General features: G+C 39.1%; 1 pseudogene; it reads right to left on the bottom strand.

Annotated features, from left to right (window-relative positions):
• Positions 1 to 1,005: 1,005 nt before the first annotated feature.
• Positions 1,006 to 2,897, bottom strand: LOC110338818 (annotated as a pseudogene).
• Positions 2,898 to 12,329: the final 9,432 nt, after the last annotated feature.

Consider the following 12,329-nt stretch of genomic DNA (forward strand, 5'->3'; position numbering starts at 1 on the left):
TATATATATATATATATATATATATATATATATATAATTGGTTAAGGATTTCCAGTAGTTAAAAATCTCAGGAAGATGTCAGCTATAGAATGTGTTTACATTCTAAGAGCTTAAATACTAAAATTTCACAGAAAGAACTATCACCTCAAAACAAATGTTTTTCCACAAGGTAAATTGTATTAACAGCAGGAACTTCCCTTGGATTACAATCCAATTGCTACACCCTGTCAAAACCTACTCCTGCCCCCAAAGTGAACAGTAATTAGCCTGAGGTATTTTAAATGTGGTTCTAGGTGGTCTAAAACTTAATGCAACTTTATGCCAACCTCCCCTGCCTCGTTACCACCTTAGGATGTTTTATAATGTGAAATATCTGAAGGGGGGTTTACGCTAACTCAAAAATCCCAAAACCCTTCAATCTCTTGAAATCATACAGGACTTTCACTCATTCCCAATAAAACCGGAGCCACATGCTCAGATCTAGAATAGAAGTGTTTAAACTTCATTCTCCAGTTTAATCATCAAAACTTGGTGTGAATATAATGCTGAACATCACACTCATGGGATAGAGGCCCAATTATTTGGGCATTTTGTAAGACTGAGAGAGTTTGTGAGATTTACCCCAATATGCCTTCACAGAGTTGAGGTAGTTGAATCAACAGTCCCACCCATCCTTGGTTATGCACAGTAAACAGAATGGCTCCAGACACTCCTCACCCTTTGCACTGAGGACAGAATGAACAAAGTCCAAACAAAGGTTTCAGTTCTAACAAGCACAACTGCACCTTTCTGCTCAAACTAGAGCATATCACTTTTTTTTTTTAAAGCACATATGTATTAGCTCCTCCAGCATTGTTCAATATAGAAAACTAGGCACCCCTGAATTCCAACTAACCCTCTGCAATAGCCTCAATCAGTACAAACCGAGACAGCATCCCGATGAGAGCTAAAACTGTGTTATATTTTTATTTTAGGCTGTCAAAACAAAATTAGGCAAACAAATAGCAGAAAAACTCAAAATAGGTTCAAATGATGTATATTCATCTTTTCCAGGAAAGCAGAAGGTAGGCCCTACCACAAAGAAAAGATTTAATTAATGGAGGTTAATTTTCAAAATACATTAAATACTATCAACTTCAAGAGAACCTAGGGTTTGTTCACCTTGCTATAAATGAGTTGACTTTTGTTTATATCATCGAAAACATAAAAATGCTTTCATAATCTCAGTTATTAAGTTTTATCTTACTGGAAATTCTTAACCACAATTTTCCTTCCTCAAATGATGTCATTGTGCCTTGTGTATCCCTCTAACAACATAAGGGAAAAACACAGCTAATGCAGGCGGACTTCAACCTGTTCTACCAGCTGAAAACAACTTTGGTTTTTAGGAAAGAAACAGCTACTCCAAGTATGTTCAACAGTTGGTTTTCATAGTTGTATTCCAATAGCTGCATGATGAAAATACTCCAGAGGAACCAAACTGCAGCTATAAATGGACATGCATTAGAGAGGATGTATGCACTAACGTATCTGACAGAGCTAGAGCTAGGATGCTAGCTAGGTAGAACAAACTCGTCTTTCAATATCAATTTCCTTTCCCTTAAAAACTTACTGATTCTACCAAGAAAATACAAAACCATAAGGCTGTAAGTAAATCAGTCATGTTTAGTCTATTACAGGGAGGCCGTCCTCAAGGCCAGTCACTGCTCACTGCTGCTTGCGCTCGGCTGGGTTTTGATCCTTCTTTGGGTCATAGTCTGGATTGTTTTCCTCATCTCCTTCTTCTTCCCCTTCCTCGTCAGCTTCTTCACCTTTTTCATCATAATCATCATCGTCGTCCTCAATAGCTTCTCCAGTGAAGTATAACACTGATCTTGGGATTATATGCTCACATAAAAAGTGACCAATTTCAAAGTCTGCAGCCAGTATCACCTCAGCATCATCATCCAGATCGCCATTCTCAGGAACTTCAGGAGGAGCAAAAAAATTAAAGAAAGAATCATTGGAAACTGTTTTAGTCGCAGTACGAACTGTCCCACATCCCTTGTGGTTCTGCTTCTTCTTAATGGTTTTCAAAGTAACATTCTTTACTTTTTTCCAATCTATCTGGCACCCTGTACAACCCATGATCTCTGGTCCATCAAAAGAAAAGGGATCAGAATCATGTGGTACTGGCCGCATCCTGTAAGTCTCTGTTAACACTTCATTTGTGAAATGTTCATTGGGTTCAAAGTGAAATTCCAAGATAAAACTCATAGGCTGGCCGGCATCCGAAAACTTCACTTTAATATCTTTCAAGTGCTTCAGAATAGGTTCATCGTGTTCCTGAACCATATCACTGAGCAAATCAACATTCTTTAAAAAAGTCAACCAAAATTCAGGAATTCGTTTAGGGTCTTCTTTTTCTTCATCCCTTTTCTCATCTTCAATCTTGACCTTTTCTTTCAGCTCCTCTGAAACGTCATCCTCCTCATCTGGTTTCCACTCACATTCTTTTTCTGTAGGTTCATAGATTACATTAATGATCTCAAATTGCTTATCAAATAAAGGCTGATAGAGAACAGCATACTTTCTCTCAAGATCATGAACTTCCTCATAGAATTTGGCTTCTGTCTATGCACATTTAACTTGAAGATTCTTGAGAGCATTCACTCATCTTTGACTACCTTAGGTAAGCTTTCAATGTATCCTGTTGGTGTGTCTACCAGACCATCAAGTCTTTCCTGAAGAGCTGCAAGAATCTGAGGATTTTGCATCATCTGTACAGTTAGCTGACGTGCTTTGATTTTTGTTTCTTCACCCGTTTCTTCTTCTTCTACTTCTTCAACATCTTCCAAATCTTCATCAAGTTCAGACTGTTCTTTATTGTCAATGTCCGCCATCTTGTAAGAACTCCAAATATCGTTCCAGGAGGCTCGGACAAGGAGGTGGGCAGCCGGAGATGCGCAGTCAGTGACTTAGGGTGGCGGTGGGAGGAGCAGGAGGCAGCGCAGCGAGCAGATTGCACGAAAAAAGCTCTCCTGTTTTTCTTTAAGGACTTGTACCTCTTTAGCAGTGATCTCCTGCATTTCTTTAATAATGCCCTTCTTAAAGTCCTCTACCAGCATCATGAGGAATGCTTTTAAATCCGGTTCTTGCTTTTCCGGTGTGTTGGGGTATTCACGACTGACTGAGGTGGGAGTGCTAGGTTCTGATGATGGTGAGTGGTCTTGGTTTCTGTTAGTAAGATTCCTATGTTTGCCTTTNGCCATCTGGTGATCTCTGNAGTTAGTTGTTATAGTTGTCTCTGNTTGGAGCTTGTTCCTCCTGTGATTCTGTTAGCCTCTGTCAGCAGTCCTGGGAGTCCAGCTCTCTCCTGAGTCTCAGTGGTCAGATTACTCTCTGCAGGGAAGCTCTCCTCTATCAGGGAAGGTGCACAGAGGCCTGGCGTTCAGATCTGCCTCCTTGCTGAAGATGTAGGCCCAAAACAGGGCCTGTCACAGAAGATGTGTTGCCTCTGCAGTTTATTCACTCACCTGCACAGACTAGCCACTGAGGGACTCTGGACACAATATGACTCTCTCACCTGCTCTGGCAGACAGAGCCCTCACAGATGGCCAACTTTCCTCTGGCGAGGAAGGTGCCCAAATTTCTGGAGCCTGAAACAGGGTCTGTCCCAGAAGTTAGGTTGCTTCTGTCTTTCTCGAAGCTACACAGCTTCTGTGGTCCACACTCTTGCCAGCTGTCAGCGCTGACTGGAGCCTAAGTGAACCAGAGCAAAGATGGCTCTCCTGCCAGCTCAGGCCTTGAGACTCCTCCCAGGCAGACACCCCTCCTCGGGTGGGTAAGGCCTCGGATGTCTGGAGCCAGAAATGGAGTCTGTCCCAGCAGCTGTGTCGCTTCTGCAGGCCGCCCTCTCCCTGGCAGTGTACCAGAGCAAAGATGGCCCTCCTACCGGTTCAGGCCCTGAGACTGCTCCCAGGCAGACACCCCTCCTCGGGTGGGAAAGGCCTCGGATGTCTGGAGCCAGAAATGGGATCTTTCTCAGAAGCTGTGTGGCTTCTGCAGACCACCCTCTCCCCTGCAGTGCACCAGAGCAAAGATGGCTCTCCTTCTGATGGAATCATTTTCTTAAAAGGAAGTCTAAAATCATAGACAACCCAAATATCTTGTGTTGTTATACACCACTGATAGTACAAGAGATAACTCTAATTCAATCCTTAAAAACTTTGGGAACATGGAACTGAAATTGTACCATTCAATGAAAAAAATTAGAAATAGAATCTAGTTCTCACTAATGACTAAAAGTTAGGAGCTCTCTAAATCTGGCAACTGTATAGCAAAGGAAACACTCGGCCAAATGACAAGGAGGCCTACAGAATGGGAGAAAGATTCACCAGCTGTATGATCAAGAAAATGTTGATATCTAAAACACAACTCAAAAAAGAAAAGCATCAGGAAATGGAACAATGTAATCAAATATGATTAAATATTTGGACAGAAAAATTGCTAATACACACGGAAATGATTCAACCTCACTATTATGGGAAGGCAAAGTTAAAACTATTTTGAGATTCTTTCACACTGCACTCAGAACGGCTGTTGTCAGAAACCAACCGACAGAAAACAACTGAGGATATGGAGAAAGAGGTATCCATATTCACTGGTTGTAGGCGTGCAAACTGGTACACCCACTGTGGAAACTAATGTATATGCTCCTCACACAGAGCTACCATGTGACTCGAAAATTCCATTCCTGAGCATATACACAACAGACTTCATATTCTACATATGGTTTATAGATGTGTATTCCTGCTCTCGTCTCCACTCACAATAGTTAACAAATCCAATTAGCCTAGATGCCTTTCAACTGACTAATATATAATAAAATCGATAAATATTAGCAATGGAATTTTCTTTAGCCATAAACAAAAATGAAATTATGAATTTTCCAATAAATCAAGGAAAACGTATACTGAGTGATATAAATCTGGCAAATAAAACAAACACCTCTCGTTTGCTCTCACTTGTGGATTTTACCTTGGAATCTCTAATCCTATGTGTGTAACTTAATATCTGTGTAGATGCTGGCTGTCTAGAAAGAGGATATTGGAGGGCAGATGTCTTCTATCAATAGCAAGTTGATTTTTCTGCAAACATCACTTCTCTGACCAACCTAGTGGACTAGGGGGTTCCAGCAGCCTTCTACCTGAAGTAAGTCTATGCTCAGGCTATTCATGCCAGTAAGGAAGATGCCGAAAAACCAGCACAGTGTTACAAGAAGAATACCAGATGTAGCCGCACCAACAGCCTGGCTTGGGCTCCAGGCAACACCACCAGGGAGTGGATCAGTTATAAAGACTTACAGATAAAAGCAACCCCAAATCCGTACAGTTGAAAAACAGACCTTCGAGGATCACTTTTCCGCTTTCTTCACTAAATTTCAGCTAACAGAAATTGAGGGTCCCTTATTTAAAATGGTGCTATTCTCTGGGCAGCAGAGGCGCACACCTTTAATCCCAGTACTTGGGAGGCAAAGGCAGGCAGATTTCTGAGTTCGAGGCCAGCCTGGTCTACAGAGTGAGTTCCAAGACAGACAGGGCTACACAGAGAAACCCTGTCTTGGGGGAAAAAAAAAAAAGTTGCTCTTCAGGGATTCACAGCTATGCAACATGACTCAGCAAGTTTGCAAATGACCCAGATTCTGTTGCCAGCAGCCACATGGCAGTTCAAGTTCTCTTGGGCTTCCAGCTCCAAGGGATGCAACATCCTGTTCTGGCCTCTACAGACACCATCCATGCACAGACATATGTACAGGTAAAGTACCTACATACAAAAAAAATTAATGTTTTAAAATAATACTCACTAAAACAAAAGGGGCAACATGAACCCCCAGTATCTGTTGCCTGTCTGGGAATAGAACTGTCTTGCTGAAGCAATTTTAAAATAGAAGCTCTTTTATAATTGCCTTTTGTCTGTGTAGGGAAGTCTGTTGTCTTTTCTTTTCTTTTCTTTTTGCTTCTCTTCTCTTCTTTTTTCTTTTCTTTTTAAATTGGATAATTTCTTTATTTACGTTTCAAACGTTTTCCCCTTTCCCAGTTTCCCTCCCTCCTGGAAACAGCCTATCACATCCTTCCTCCCCCTGCTTCTATGGGGGTGTTCCTCCACCCACCCACCCACTCCCACCTCCTGCCCTCGATTCCCATTCCCCTACACTGGGGAATCTATGGAACCTTCATAGGTCCAAGGACCTCTCTTCCCATTGATGCATGGAAATGCCATCCTCTGCTATATATGCCACTGGAGCCATGTGTACTCCTTTGTTGATGGCTTAGTCCCTGGGAGTTCTGGGGGGGGGGGAGTCTTGTTGTCTTTTCTTTAATTCTTCCAGTTCACACAAAACAATTGACTCCTTTCTCTGCTAGAGGTTTGTGCCAGGTGTTCTCTTTTTAATGCTAATTTTATCATGTCTTTTATTTTTGAGTTTATAGCAATTACATCATTTCCTCCTTCCTTTTACTTCATCAAAAGCCTCCCGGATATCCCCCCTTGCTCACTTTCAAATTTGGGGCATATTTTGCTAGTACATATGATTATGTGTATACATATATATGCATATATATGCAGATATACTCCAAAATGTATATATAAATGCACACATTGATATACATAAGAATATAAATATTAAATAATATAACTTGTTCTGTCTATATAACATATGTGTGGTGTGTGTGTGTATGTGTTTCAGAACTGCCCATCCTTGTGGTTTTCCCTCTGACTCTCAGCATTTTGCAGTTGCCTTCAGATCATTGTGTAGGGTTGAGACTTGTACACCTTCCCCATCCATTTTGCTGTGTGTATCGGCATTGTCCTTGTTCAGGTCATATTTTGGCCATCATGTTGGTAAGACTTCATAGATATAGCCTCTGTTAATATGGGAGGACACAGTCTCTGAACAAACTCCATGATCACACTCTTAGAATTGTTTTGCCTCTTTTGCCACAATCTTTCCTCAACCTTAAGTACAGAAGTTATTTTGGAGCTGTATCCATTGGTACTAGGCTCCACAACTTTACATTTTTATCGATTATAGACTTCTTTCTCTGTTGCAAAGAGCAGTTTCCTTCATGAAGGATGAAGACTACATTTACACATAGGAATGCAGACAAGTATTTGAAGTATCCTTAGGGATCATGCTAGCTGCCTTCTTTACCCAGAACATCACAAGGATAATGCATCCTGAGAAAGGTTGGCACCACTCAGACTAGTCTCAGACGTGCTCACTCTGGCATAGTGAACATGGCACCAGCTTCTTGCAAACTCGACCTCGTCCAGTCACTTTACAATCCCTTCCTTAGGCACTTCGCTAACTCTGATACTTCTCATTTCCTAGATACAAACTTGAGGAAACAAGTTTAATGAAAACCTGTAATTCATTCTTCCCTTGTGTATTATTGCCATGGCTACTTAGTCCTTCAATTATTTTTAAAACGACTCATTTGTGTACTACTGGACTTTTCCTAACCCATCAAACAGGTGGCTTGCCTGCCACAGGGGCAAGCTAGAGTATTAATGGACTGTTAATCTCAGGGAAATTCCTTGTAGAAGACTGTAACAGCAATTCACTTACCAAAGAAGAGCTCTGACCACCTAAAACATCCCTGCAAAATTATTATGAATAAATGTAAATGGATGGTTTAAAAATATAATCTCTTAGAGCCTGTGCCTGCATCTTTGCCCTTGGGTTCCATAGGCACACTATAGATCCAGCAAATGACCCCTATTACCAATCAGTGAAGGATTCCCCTCTGGCTTTGTTTTTATTTGTTCATTTGCTTGTGTATTTCTTTATTTTATTTACTACTTATAACATTAATTTCTAAATATGCTTTCATTTGTCTCATTTTTTTAACTATTTAATTTCATAATCTTTGTGTGTGTGGAGATGTGTTGCTTGGATGGGTGGATATCCACAGAAGCCAGAAGATTACATCAAATCCCCTGGAGGTACTGTTACAAATGGTTCTGAGCCATCTAATATGGATGCTGGAAACTGAACTCGGGTTCTCTGTTTGGAGAAGAGCAAGCACTATTAATCACTGGGGCATTACTCTACCCTCAATTCATGATCTTAAAATGGTCCTCTCCTTTAAAATAAAAGGTTCCTGCTTTTAGTCTAGGATGGTGGCTCATTTCTGTAATCTCAGGACTCACAAGGCTGAGGCAGATACACTGTTGGAATTTGGAAGGGCTGCCTGCCTGGGCTAGAGAATCAGTTCCAGATAAGGCTTGATGGTGGAAATTATTCAACTGTGTCAAATTTAGTAACTAAACACACACACACACACACACACACACACACACACACACACACACACAAGTAAAACTATGGTAAATGTAGCACAAAAATAAGAAAAACTTTACTAGTATAAGTTGCTATTATAGAAAAGACACAGTAATTTAAAACATAAGCCAAATAAATCAAGGTTATACTGCTTAAGAGAAAAGCTCTATCTTTAATGATATATATATATATATATATATATATATATATATATTCATTACACAAAATGTCTAAAAATGGAAAAGTTGAACATCTCTTTTATTGAGATGTAAAATAATTTATTTTAAAACAAACAAGGGCATCATATTAAGACAAACTAGATTAAGACAAACTAGAAATGCTGTGTGGATTCTTTCCTTATAAAACTGTGCCCCTGTGACCAGAGCAGAGCAGAGTGGAGGTCCTCCAGAACAGAAACTCTGAGTCCGCCCCACCTCCCAGAGGCACTCCTCATTCTGCAGCACAGACAACTGGAGCCCAGACAGATTCTGGCAGTCTGCTGGAATCTACAACAACAATCAAGAAAGCAAGCAAAAAAATAAAAATAAAAAAATGCCTGGAATCAGAAGAAAAAAGAAATTGAACAGGTATTTCTCTGCACAGAAATGGTCTGTTGGTCTGTAGAGCCCCTCTGAGACCCAGGCTAAGTACAGCTCTTCACTAGCAGAAGGCCGGAAGGCAACTGTCAGCTTTATACAAGCCCACTGCCAGATGGAAAGATCTCTTGAGTACGGGCACTAGAGAAGAGTGAAGTTTTTGGAAATGTCTTGCCTCAACAGAGGAACTAATTAACTAGAAAAAGGCTATCTGGACATGCACTCCAAGAACGGAACAGACAGCCCTGAATGAACCAAGAGCGTCTCCGGAACTTCCTTTCCTGCCAAAACAAGATTAATTGCAGAAATGCAAACCATCATCTAGAATATATTTTAAAATAATGAAAGATGATACGATGTACAATTTGGGTAAAAATAAACCACTGTGAACCTCAGACGTAAGAGAAATGATGCAACTAGCAGAAAAGAAAAATAATATCATATGACGTTATTACAAAAGCAGGTATTTAGCATGGAATAGAAAGATAATAAAGAGGGTATGGGAAGAAAGACGGAACCTCTCTCTTTTAACGTTCATGAAATTAACATGGAAACAAAAAAAAGAAACAAATTGGACAAGATCTCAGGAAGAGAAAAGTGGAAGTTATGATTCAAATCTATAGAAATTGCGTGCATAGAAAAGAGAATGAACCACCAATTTAGGTCATGGGATAGACCCTTTGCACGTATGTAGCAGATTTGCAGTTTGTTCTTCATATAAGTCCCCTAACAGTGCAGAACTGCTCTGATACTCTTGTGAGCCTTTCGATCTCTTTCCCATAAGTGGGCTGCCTTGTCTGGCCTCTCTGGGAAAGGATGTGCTCAGTCATGGTGAGACTTGATGTACCAGGGTGGGTAGGCCTGCCTGTGGGAACAAGGCCTCCCTTCTCTGAGAACAAGGGGAGGGGAAATTGGGGGAAAGAGTGTGAGTGTGGGTTGGGAGGAGAGGGGGGATTGCAATCAGGCTGTAAGGTGAGTAAATAAAGCAATTAATGCAGAGAAAGAAAGAAAAAGAAGTAGGAAGAAACGACTCACTATGGACCAAACAGGCAACAGCAGGCAAGCAAAATGGTCCAGTAGAAGAGCTCTAGCAGGAACCAGGGTGAGATTCAAGAAATAGGGGCCCTAAAGGGTCTTATTGGATCAAAGCCGCAGAACCAAGACATTAGAAAACTCAAAGCACAATAAACATAAGTAAACTGGAATCTTAATCTGGATAAAGAAAATTTGAATGTTTTAAATGGGTGCTGTCAACCAAATTCAGGTACTCAGAAAGAGCAGGGAGTGCTCCTAACCGCTAAGCCATCTCTGCAGCCCCGATTTCTACACTTTTGTTTACTTGTTTTGATAAAGAATATTCTTATCTGCATAGTGTTGTAACCTTACCACTTATTACAGTCTAATGTGTAATTGATATTTGATAATAAAATATACACAGGTTAAAAATTCTAAAATCACAATAATAAAAAGTTTATATCGATGCTTGAAATAGTTGTACATACATACATACATACATACATACACACACACACACACACACACACACACATAAATACATATATTGAATATAGAGAACATCAGTTACTGGGCATGGCAATTTTAGTACCTACATAAAATTTTACTTACATAGAGAAAGCTTACTATGAAAGGGAAAACTGTGACTTAAAGCTGGAAGTAAGGTGTCAAACATCTTGTTATTTCAGAATCAGCTAATTCTCGCTTGTACTAAATGAAAAATGTCTTTGCAGGTCATGCGCATTTGCAGATTATCTAGACACGATTTTGTTTTTATTCTAACTTTTCTTTTAAAATGTGTGGTAAGGATACTAGATACTTGTTGGACGAGTCTGTTTGCATGTATTCCTAACAAAATTGTAAAAATTCTAACAACAAACAAAATAAATTAAAATGTGTTATAACTAAAAGAAGTTAACACAGGAATGTAAACTTAGCTCAATATTAAAATAATAAATGTAATATAAAATTTTAATATACTGAAAGTTACATTATTCAAGAAATACGAAAATGGTAAGATAAATAGATGTTAGAAAAACTCTCAAAGTAAACAAGAAATATCAGGAAATTTCTTGAAGCTTCTAAAACCTATCTGTAAAATTCTGAGCTCATACCATATTCTTACTAAAATACTAAGATTTTTCTCCATTGATTTATGAATAAGCACAAGGTATAACTGTTATGATTTCTACTCAATCTTGTACTAGAGACACTTCCAAGTTCTCTAAGGCATTAGAGAAATAAAAGGTAAATAAAACAAGAAAATCAAGAAGGAAGACCAACATGTGGATACTTCATTCCTCCTTAGAATAGGGAACAAAATACCCATGGAAGGAGTTACAGAGACAAAGTTTAGAGCTAAGATGAAAGGATGGACTATCCAGAGACTACCCCACCAGAGGATCCATCCCATAATCAGCCACCAAACGCAGACACTATTGCACATGCCAGCAAGATTTTGCTGAAAGGACCCTTATATAGCTGTCTCGTGTGAGGCTATGCCAGTGCCTAGCAAATACAGAAGTGAATGCTCACAGTCATCTATTTGAAATGTAAATGAAGACAATATCTAATAAAAAGTTGAAAAAAAGGTAAATACTGAAAAAAATAAAACTTTGTTTATTGGCAATATAATATTATGTGGAAATTCTTAAAAATTTACAAAAAAGCTAAGGTTATCTTAGTTGCTCTTATGACATTGACAAGATATGAGAATCAGTTTTATTTTCTAACCTAAAAAAAGTCAGTTGGAAATGTAACTAAAATAAGGGCTCAACTTATTATTATAAAACTACCTACAAAATGTGTAGAGATAATGCACAATGTATGTATGATATATGTAAAATGAAATGTATAAAAGCTAAGTTTAAAAGCACTTAAATAGATCAATAAGTCAATACTTTGACCCTTAACTTGCATCAAAGAAACATCTGTCAACATATATCAGATATTCAAATGGAAAGCCAATAATCTATAAACTGTCTATAATTGGAAGTAGGAGTCCAGCTGTAGCTTGAGCTCAGTATATAACATCTGTGTCATGTATAGAGCCCTGGAGAGAAGACTCAGCTCAGGGGTTAGGGGATACAGAAGAAAAACCTTGAGAATTTGTGTTCAGCTGAAATTTTACATGGGACCCCCACACAAAGTACATAAATGACAAATAAACATTGATAAACTGGATTACAACAAAAATTAGGTCTTTAAGGCAATATAAAAAATCAGAAAAAAAAGACTCTGTTTTATGGGTCAGTATTATACATATGAAATATAAAATGGGCTGCCTCTACAAGAAGATGTAAATATTACTAACAAGCACATTAAAAATCTCAGGACTAGGAGTCATCAGGGAAAGTCTAATTAAAAGCGCAATGAGAAACAAAACCTGTATTTAA

This window comes from Mus pahari, chromosome 22, assembly GCF_900095145.1.
Source record: "Mus pahari chromosome 22, PAHARI_EIJ_v1.1, whole genome shotgun sequence".
NCBI classification, from domain to species: domain Eukaryota; kingdom Metazoa; phylum Chordata; class Mammalia; order Rodentia; family Muridae; genus Mus; species Mus pahari.